This window comes from Alligator sinensis, unplaced genomic scaffold (assembly GCF_000455745.1).
Source record: "Alligator sinensis unplaced genomic scaffold, ASM45574v1 scaffold452_1, whole genome shotgun sequence".
Classification (NCBI taxonomy): domain Eukaryota; kingdom Metazoa; phylum Chordata; order Crocodylia; family Alligatoridae; genus Alligator; species Alligator sinensis.
The window spans coordinates 232511-243248 of NW_005842869.1; the positions used below are offsets into that span (position 1 = coordinate 232511).

The 10738-nt window shown below is 51.4% G+C and overlaps 1 protein-coding gene and 1 pseudogene across 3 annotated transcripts in view; one reads left to right on the top strand and one right to left on the bottom strand.

Moving 5' to 3' along the window:
• Positions 1-664, top strand: part of LOC112548005 — a 10812-nt pseudogene extending 10148 nt beyond the window's left edge.
• PCDH1 (protocadherin 1) overlaps positions 1-10738 on the bottom strand; it is a 242007-nt gene that overhangs the window by 178162 nt on the left and 53107 nt on the right. The gene's annotated exons all lie outside the window — the stretch shown is intronic.

Consider the following 10738-nt stretch of genomic DNA (forward strand, 5'->3'; position numbering starts at 1 on the left):
CCTGCTGACTTAAATTTGTTCAAACAAATCAAAAACTCTGTGTCTCTTTCATTATCTCAACCCTCAGTTTGTCCCTGTCCTTATCCAAGTTATCGTTATTGATATCTGTTGAATTAGCCCTGCTTCTTTGTGTCTTCTGTGAAGAGCTCATCCTTGCTATTTAGCATGACCCACAGTTTCCTTGATCATTCTTTTCTTCTAAACATAGTTATAGAACCTTTTCTTGTCCTTCACTTTGCTTGACAGATGTAGCTTTTTTTTTTACTTTCACTTCTTAGACTCTGTTCCTGCAAGATCTTGTTATTTCATGCTATGCTTCCTTCGGGACCTACCTATCTTTCCATTTCTGGTATGCTCTCCTTTTGCTTTTGGGGCATCCGAAAAGCTCCTTGTGCAGCCACATTTGTCTCTTGGATATAGTGTATCCACTTGGCATTGTTCTTGTGCTTCCATCAAGTCATAGTAGCTTCTTGTTGGGCTTCCAATACCATGCCCTTTAAAAGCTGCCAGCTCTCCTGGGCCCCATTATCCTTCCATCCTCCCATGGCATCTTGCCCACTATTTCATTCAGTTGATTGAAACCCACACTTCTGAAATCCAGGGTCTTAGTTCTGCTGACCTCATGCTTTCCCTGTTTCAGATCATGAATTCCATCATCCTATGAACACTTCCTCCCAAGTCTCCCATCACCTTGACATCCTCAACCAATTCTTCCCCGTTTAGTCAGGACAAATTACAACACAAATGATCCTCTAGTTGTATCCTAAATTTTTTGGAACAGATAGTTGTCCTCCACACAGATTAGGAACTTGCTCAACATCCAGCATGTATTCAGAAAATTAAAGTCCCTCACCAGTACAATCTCAAAAATTTTGGATAATATTATCATCTCCTTAAACAGTGCCTCATATATATACCTCTTCTTCCTGACTTGACAATCTATAACAAATCCCAGCCACTATATCACTTCTGCACCATTTCACTCTTATCTTTACCCAAATACACTCAGATCTGCTACTTCCTTCCTCCTGAACCAGGGAAAAACTGTATATTTGTCATATTTGCCACCACCATTTCTCCCTATCCTGTCTTTCCGAAACAGGGTGTATACCTCAAAGTTTACATTCCAATTATAAGAGTTGCCCCACCAAATCGCTGTAATCCTAATCAGGTGATAATTTTCTTCACAGGTTATGATTACGAGCTCATCTTGTTTGTTCCCTATAGTCATATTTTTATACACACCTCTGAAGTATTCCCCTCTTTCATCCCTTTTTTGTTTCCCTCTTGCATTATATGGTTCCAGGACTCTGGCCTTTCTTCTCAGTTGAACTGCTTCTTCCAGTCCTCTTCCCTCTAGATTGCTTGCTCTGGCTGGAAGTCTTTTATGCAACACCCCACCAAATCTCCCCTAAGTAGGACAGCCAGATGATTCCCCAAACTGCTTTTTCCAGTCCTAGTCAAATGGATCCTGTCTCTCAATAGCAATCTTCCTCGCCAGAACATCTGCCCATTATCAAAGAATCCAAAGCCTTCACACTGACACCACCTTCTTAGCCAGGCATTTACCTCCATGATGTGATGGTCCCTGTCTTGGCCTTTATGTGCAACTTATTAATGAGAACACAACCCATGCTCCAAACTGTTTAATCCTCCCACAATAAGCGTCATATAGTCTCATGGCAATATCACTGGTGCCAGCATGGACAAGAAGGAAAGAGCAGTGGTCTGAGGGATGGATGAGCTCTGGCAATCGCTCTGTGACATCTTAAATACAGGCTCCAGGCAAACAGCACAACACCTTCATGTCAGGGCCTCTGTTCAATCATGACTAGCTGGGCTGAACACTTGAACCATCACACCTGCCCCTGATCCCTGGCTAATGAGACTGCTCCAGTTTTCTGCAGAGGTAAGCAACTGGATTGGCTGCTGAAAGTGCTGCTTACCCCTTTTAAGTACACCTGCAGCCTCAGGCTGCAGGCATGCCTTGACACAGTTTCAATCTGTTTTGACAAGCTTCATGTTCATTGCTCCTTCTGGTCCTTTGGGCTCCAGATTCAGTCCTGGCTGTTTCTGACTCTGACCTCAGATCTCCCCTGAAACTAGGCATCAGCTCTCTGATCCCTGGTTTCTGTTCTTGGATTGTCCCTCAGATTATGCCTCTCAGATTTCATCTGTCGATCCTCCTGGAATTTAAGTGTCTGTATTCTCACCCCCTCAACCTATACCCCAGCCCAACACTCTGCTAATTTGTGCCCCCTCCTTGCTAACCCCCTGCTCCCGGTCAGCCATCCGCCAAGGGGCAAAAGAGCTGCCTGCTGCCAGGGTGGGCTCTGCCACAGGAGCCCAGGTGCAGACTCTGCCCCCTGCCCCAGCAGCAAAGAGCTCTAAACCCCCTACTCCCAGATTGCTATTGGGGAGCAGTGGCTGGGAGACCCTTTTCTCCCAGCCAAAGGTCTGTGGTAACGGGGCTCAGGCTGGGAGACCCTTATGCCCCCTGGGTGCTAGTCCAGGAGGAGCCTGGAGCTTCCCCCTGGCAGCAGGGGCCCATTGCAGGGCTGCAGGAAACTGGGTGCAAATCTACTCCCTAATCCCTTCATGTGCAGACTCCTGTTCAGAAACCCTTACTCCAGAGTATCTTCCACCAGAGTAAATTTGGGCTGGTGTAAATGCATATGTAGATACGCCCAGTGGGCATGTTTACACCTGCATTAATGAGTCATAGTTAGTACACATGAAGTTCAGTACCTGCAATAACAGGCACTAGCTCAATGCATAGTAACCAGCACTACTGCACAGTAGAGCCAGTGCATGCCTTTTTAGTGATGTCAATGCACAGTAGATTAATTCTGTACAACAGTATAGCATTTGCCATGAGGCACTAACGCACAGTAGAATTAGTCTACTGTACATTTAGTGTCTTGTGTAGATGTGCCCAGTCTCAGGTACACCTAAGAATATATATTTACTCCAGAAGAAATTTAAACCCACAATCCCTGGTTTAGAATGCCAGTGCTTTACTCTTTAGGCACTGTGATAGTGCAAGGCTAGGGTTGCCATGGAGACTGGCCCCAGCCATACTGGCAGGGCAGGGCAGGGCAGGGCAGGGGGCTGCTCCAGACCCACTAGGATCTTGCGGTGGCGGCAGAAGCCAGGTAGAACCGTGATCTACCGTCTGCATGCTCCAGGCAGAGCTGTGTAGGCAGCATATTGAGGTTCTGCCCCAGCTCCTTGCAGCGGTGACAGCTTGGTCCTGAGCTGTGGTCCTGAGCTGGGGCAGAGCTGTGATCCACTGCCTGCATGCCCCTGCCCAGAGTGTGCAGGCAGGATCGCGGCCCTGCCCTGGCCCCGAACAAAGCTGCCCCTGCCACAAGATCCCAGTGGCTCCAGAACAGCCCCCTACCCTGCCCTGCTGGGTGCCTTGCCAGTGTAGCTGGGGCTGTCTCCATGGAAACCACAGCCTTGTGCTATCACAGTGCAGCAGCTGCAGTCTCCATGGAGACTGGCCCCAGCCATGTGGGCAGGGGCAGCTGGGAAGTGGAGTCCACTGCCGGACAGATCCGACCCACAGGTCAGACTTTGTCCACCCCTGCTGTAGAGGGATGGTGCATAAATCCCCAAAGTTTTCAGTCACCCTCATGTCACAGCATTTGTCAGTCCTGCCACTAAAGATGCCACTAGGAAACCTGAAATTTTATTCCTTGATCTGTAAGGAGGAGGTGATGGTCTCTACTACAGACATTAGGACAATGGTGTCATATTAATTGGGTACTGTCCTTGTTGCTGCTGATTAGCTCCTTGCTCCTCACTCATGTGCATACTCATGCCCTAAGGCAGTAAATCTCAACCAGGGTGCTACAGCACCCTGGGGTGCCTTGAGACCATTTCATAGATGTTGTCAGGTGCCATACAATATTAGTTCTGCTAAGTGTGCAAATAAGATTCACAATACAAACCCAGAGATTTCAAACAGTAAACCATTGTGTTAAAACCATTCTGCCCTGTTATGTTCTTTCTAAGTTTTGCAACAGGAAGACTGCATTGTTATTTTTTGTTGTCCAAAAAAATGAGTAAAAAAAAAGAGCTGGTACTTTTCAAAGAGTGCCTTGAGTTCAACAAGGGGTGCCTTGAATCTAATGAGAGGTGCCATAAGTTTAAAAAGGTTGAGAAGCAGTGCCCTAAAGGGAGGATCTCCATTACCAGCTTATAAGTGGGTTGCTTAACCTACTAGTTTCTGCATGTGGGCTTTGTTCCTTGAGAAGCTCCTCAGCCAGTGCTTCCAAATAAAACATACTTTCATCCGAACAAAAAAAAAGAAAGGAAAACCCTGTTGTCTTGTTCCTGGACACTGGGAGGGGAACTCTTTTGGTTCTGGCTTTGGCACAGCAACTTGACTCCTCCTTGGTATCAAGCTTGTTCTGTCCCCAGCTTGTTTCCCCATCCTCCGCTTACTCTTCTGGGAGCTTTTTAAAGTTCCAAGCAGGACACTCCCTGCCTATCCACATGCCCTGAAACCGGGGTCTCTCAAAAGAGCTTTCTATTCTGTTACACATCTCACACCCAGAGTGGAATCTTTGACCCACTCTTCTGTATCGAGCCACCCTCCTTCCCACAAGAAGTCCACTTTGGCATACGCAGCTCCTAGCCAGCGGCAGATGTGAAAGGAGCAGGGTTGTAGTGCCGGGTACCAACATGTTAGTCTAGGTTTAGCTTCTCTCATCACATGTAACCACATTAGGACAGCTTGATCTGTAAGCAGAGTAAAGGAGGCCCAAAGGAGGTAATGCTGAAGGGGGTTAATCATCCACTTCAGGGCAAGGTGCTTCTTCTTGACTAAAGCATATTTCTGCTCTTGAGGAAGGAGCTTTAGACTCATATACAGAATGGGATGCTTTCCATCCTCAAAGCCCTGAAGAGAGAATAGCCCTAAGGCTTCTCTCTGATGTATTCATTTGTAAAATAAATCTGTGACTAAAGTCTGAACTGCGCAGGCCTGGGGTAGTACACATTACAGGTGCACCAATACATTGGTCTGATATCGAGTCGGCACTGATATAAAGAAAATTGGCTGTATCAGAAATCAGCCCAATGTGGCTGATAATTTGGCAGATAAATGCCCGTGCATGTGTGCAGCTGCAACACAGCATGCAGGCAGTGAGGAGCACAGCCTGGCAGCTTGGAGAGCTGTGTGTAGCTGGTAAATCTGTTGTGGTGGACTGAGAGGGGGAAGGCAAATCAACATCCCCCACGGTGAGGGAGGAAGTGGGGCAGGGGCTTGGGCAGGCACTGCCCAGCTGGAGTGGGCATGGGACAGAGCTATGGCTCGTCTAGTGGGCGAGGGGTGGGGTGGGGGGTGCCCCCCAGATTTGCGTGGGGTGGGGTGGGTGGGCTGCAGCACCCAGCACAGGGTGGGGGGCATGTGCCCCCCAGATTTGCGTGGGGTGGGGCGGGTGGGCTGCAGCTGCCAACTAGAGCCAGGGCTGTGCTGGGCTCCCCTCACCCCACTTTCCAGCACCTTTTCCACCTGCCTGGTGCAGCTCCAGCTCAAGCCCTGGCTCCACCCATGCACCAGGAAGAACTGGGGCTGTGCTGGACAGCTAGCGGCAGTGGTGCTGGGAGTAGAGTGGGAGGGGGGGCGGATGTTGGGAGGCGGATTTGGGGAGCCTGCAGCCCCCCCAGAGCCCCCTCCCAGAGCCACTGCTGCTGCTCCCCACAAGCCCAGCCCCTGCCAAGAAGAACTCTGCACAGCTCCGGCTCCAGGTGGCAGCTGCAGCCCGCCCACCCCGCCCTTCGCAGATCTGGGGGGCACTCCCACCCCCATGCTCTCCAAAGGTGCGTGCAGCAGCCGGAGCCACACCCCACACATGAGCCATGGACCCGTCCCACATCCCGCCCCACCTGGCTGGGCAGTGTCTGCCCCAATCCCTGCCCTGCTTCCTCCCTCACCACAGGGGGTGTTGATCTGCCAAACCCAATGCCCCTTCCCTCCACCCTCCCCTTCCACCACAATATACTTACCAGCTGCACACAGCTGTATCGGAAATCAGATCAGTATTGGCCAATATGCCTCCTTAAAAATCAGCTATTGGTACCAGCATTGGCGAAAAGTAGGGGGTGTACGTGCACCCCCTGGAAGCCCCAGCAGCAAAACCAGAAGTGCGCTTCTGCTTTTGCCGCTGGTTTGGTGATCAGCCGCTAGGGGGACACCCCCCTCCCCCCTATCAGCAATATGGTGCCCCCCCTGACTGACACCAGTTGCCCATGGTTATTGGCCCCGAAAATCTCTATCAGTGCACACCTACACATTACCCATTTTCTCTTTCTGAATACCTCAGCACATGCTGGAAACCACTGCACTGCTCTGGGCACCATTTTGTGAAACTTATGTTAGTGGGGTATTAATTTATGAGAACTGTGGGATAAAGTGCTGATAATTTGTCAATCCCAGAAACAGTGGCGACGTATAGGGGGTGCACATGTACCCCCTGAGAGTGCTGGTGCACCCCCGATCAGCCGCACTGGCCTCTTAGGCGATGGGCGAGGGGGCAGGCGGGAGTGCCAGTGCCCCTCCTGCAAGCGCCGGCCAATCGCTGCAGCCTCTCCCAGAAGCGGCTGCAGCCACTTCCAGAAGCAGCTGCAGCAATCGGCCATGGGGAAACTCCTCCCGGGTAGCGAGATCTGCCATGAGGGGACCGGGTGCGCGGGGTGGGGTGTGCATGTGCACCCCCTTGACTAAGGCGGCATCAGTCACTCATGCCCAGGAAGGAGGCCTTTATGTCTTGGGTATAGGTGCTCTACCAAGACCCTACCAAGGCTTTTTGTTCACAAGGGGTCTGATCTCCCAATTGCCTAGTGCATGACCTAAATATGTGGCTTCCTAACAGCCAAGCCAGCAATTTAATGGATTCACTGTTAGGCTTGTGACCTAAAGTGACTGTAGCACTGCCCTGGCCCACTGGAGATGTTCCTTCCAGGCACTTGTGAATGCTGTCACGTAGTCAAGAAAGGCCATGTCACACTCAGTGCAACCAGAGTACCTTCTTCATTGTGGCAGGTAGACCATGGAGACCGAAGGGGAGGGTTCTCAACTGGTATAGCTCCCAAGGCATTGTAAATACTTGGGACTTAGAAGCAAGAAGGATCAATATCCCTTCAGTGACTGTGGAGCCATCTTCCTCCATACATATCATCTCCATCCATACATATCTCTAGGCAGGATTTCACTGGATGGCATCAACTGGCTCCTTGGACTCATTTGAGGGCCAGTGTGCTCTGCTTGGTGTTCCCCCTTGGAGCACTCATTATGAACCTATGACCCCCACTCCCACCCCTGTTATTTCATTAGTTGCCTCCAGTACTTAGCTGTTATACATTCAGGTGTCTCCACTAAGGGTGGAGGGGAGCGGGGTCATAGTTTCCTTAATGGGCTTGGCCCACTGTTTCCCCACTGCATAATACATAGATCCCTATAATTAACCACGGTGGTCTTTCCCGGTCAAGTTGTAAACACATCTGGAAATTACTTCACTAGGGCCATTATCTTCTCCTGTTGAGCTGTGGACAAGTTTTCCCCAAGAGCAACCTCACTGGTTGGGAGCATTTTCCACATTGTTTCCACTGTTTTTTCCCATGTTTCCAGTATCTGCTGGCAAAGCAGTTGAGGCATTCAGTGCTGTTTGAGCTCAGCAGGATTTCAGATTTACCTTATATATTTGGGACCCATATCATTTCCTCACCAGGTGCACTTCATAATCTATATACCCAACTCGTTTTATGATCTCATAGGGTCCCTGTCATTTAGCCAGCAATTTGCTCCCTGATGCAAGGAACAAAAGCAGAACCCAATACCAGAGTCATGCATTCTTATTATAAAGATGTACTTGGGTGTGCTATGCACCCCTGAGTTTCTCCCAGATACATGCTTCCACTAGGTCCAGTCATTCCCACAATCTGAAAACATACTGGATGACATTTTGTGATTTCTTGCCCTGTGCCTGCTAGGTCTCAAGATTGAGGTCTAATACATTCAGGGTTTCCTCTCATACAAAAGTTCAAACAGAGAGAACCCCACAAAGAACTGGGGAACCTTCTGGATTGCAAACAGCAGATATGGTAGGAGCAGATACCACTTCTGGGGTTCACCTGCCACAAACTTCCTCAGCATCCCCTTCAGAGTCCAACAGAATCTCTTCACCAGATCAGCTGTCTGAGGGTGGTAGATGGAGGTCCCAACTGGATGGACTTTCAAAAAAGCCCAGACTTCTTTTAGTAGTCAGGACATAAAGATTGTGTCCTAGCCTGTTAATATTTTCTGAGGGAGGCCCACACGTGAGACACTTTTTAATAATTTATGGCTACTGTTTGGGCCATCGTGTTATGGATGACTACCACTTCATGGTACTGGCTAACATAGTCCTTGAGCATAAGGATGAAATGCAACCTGCTTGTGGTCAGTTCCAAGGGCCTGAATATATCTACCCCAGCCCACTCAAAGGGAGTACCCACCAAAGGCACCCAATGCCAAAACAAGCTGCTCATGGAGGTCCTTACACTGTGTGCAGGATCTCCACCTAACCCAGGTGGTGTCTAGTCCCACCAGGGGTAGCGCCTTGCTTGACCTCGTCTTAGCAACAGGGGACGATCTCGTGGGGAACATGCGAGTTCATGGTAGCCTGGGAGATAGTGACCATCACTTGGTCAAGTTCACTATCCAGCGAAGGGTGGGTAAAGTAACTAGTGGGGCTAAGCTGTTGGACTTCAGAAGGGCCAACTTCAGCAAGCATAGAAGGCTAGTTAGTGAGGGGATGCAACTCAAGAACATACAACATATGGGGGTCCAGGAAGGTTGGAGGTATCTCAAGGGAGTGATCCCCAAGGATATGTGCCCAGCAAGGTTTAAAATCAAAATGAGGAAGGCCTCCTACAGGTAGAAGGAGGCAGCCTCCCGGCCAGTGTGCTCAGCTGGCTGCAAACCCCCGCCACTCCTGGCCAGCTACAAACCTCCCCTCTCCCGGCCAGAGTGCCTGGCCAGCTACAAACCTCCCCTCTCCCGGCCAGAATGCCTGGCCAGCTGCAAACCCTAGCTCATAAACCCTGTGCTCCCTGCCCTGCTGCCCTCCCCCAGGCCCTCCGGAGCACAGCGTGTGTGACTGGCACAGCAGGTCACAGTGGGGCGACGCACAAAAGCTGGCTGCTGTTGCAAGCTCCACGCTGCCCTGGCCATAACTTCTGTGTGCACAGGGGCAGTGCAGAGTTGTGCCCCTTGTTGCTGCCCCCACCTGCAGAGGAAGAATGGCCAGGGCAGCATGGAGCTCGCAGTGGCAGGCAGCTTTTGTGCACATCCCCCCTGTGCGCTGCCACACTAGGTTACACACGCTGCACTCCGGAGCACCTGGGGGAGGGCATCAGGGTGGAGAGCAGGAGGCAGCAGCATGCCCCCCCCCCCAGATCTGGGGGACATGGGTCCTCCTCCCCCGCCCCCCAGGATTGCACACTGCCACTGGGAGCTGGCCCCGCCTGACCCTGTAGCAGGCAGGCAGCAGGGGGGAGGCTGCTCGTGCTCCTGTTGTAGCAGTCCCTGCCTTCTGTTGGGGGCAGGGGGCTGAGAAGCTGGGTCCCTGGCCTCATAGCCCTGGCAGCTGGGGGCCCCCTCCAGCAGGGCTGGGGGGCAGGGGTTGTGGGTGAGGGGCAAGGGGCACAAGCAAGGCTGGAGGACTGTGGTGGGGGAGTGAGGGACACCAGCAGGGCTGTGGGGGGCATTTAATTTTAACCACAGATTTTGGGATTTTTATCAGAGAATTTGTGATTTTTTATCACAGAAAACCAGGATCCCTGATGTCTCAGCTCCAATGCCAGGGTAGATGATGTACCTAACAAGGATCCCACTAGTTCAGTAAACTTTCATCTCAGGCTTATGATCTGGATTTTCCATTTCCCATGGAAAAACAGAAAACCATGAAGTTCCTCTCTTTATAAGAGAAACACGGACTTTCCCTTTTAGCAGAAAAAACCATGGGTTTCCAGCTTTTGCAAAGAGCTCTGCAGGCTGGCAGAGTTCCAGCCTGCAACAGCTGATTGCAAAAAGGGTGGGAAAACCCCAGAGTGCCCAGCCAGCAGCACAAGGAACACAAGTAGCTTGATCAGCCCAACCGGGTTCAGCCCCTCCATGCATGGCTTCCCTTAACGGCATGGAGAAGCCAAGCCAGGTTGGGCTGATTAAATTCCTCACATTCCATGTGCTGCCGGCCAGGCACTTTCCCCAACACAGCCCCTCTCCCTGCTGGAGTGCCCGGCCGGCTGAACATGGAGCATGAGTAACTTGGTCAACCCAACTGGGCTAGGAACCTCCGTGCCCTTGAGGGAAGCTGCACATGGCGGTGCCGAGCCCAGTCGGGCCGATCAAGCATCCTGCATTCCATGTGCAGCTGGCCAGGAACTGTAGCTGAGAGTTGGGAGGTGTTGGGGGAAGCCCTAGAGTGGCTGCCCAGCCAGTGGTGCATGAAACCGGAAAGGCCCTGGAGTAGTTGCCACCACCCCACCTGCTGCTGCCGCACCCTGCATCACTTGCCTGTGAAGCCATGTGGCCGCAGAGCTGTGCCCGCAGAGCTTGCCCACGGAGCTGTGCAGCCAGCCACAGGAAGGCAGCGCAGAGTGCAGCAGTGAGGTGGTGGTGGCTCCACAGGCAAGCGGTGCAGCTGGCCTGGGGGGAGCGGGCCTCACATGGCGGCTGCCACCACCA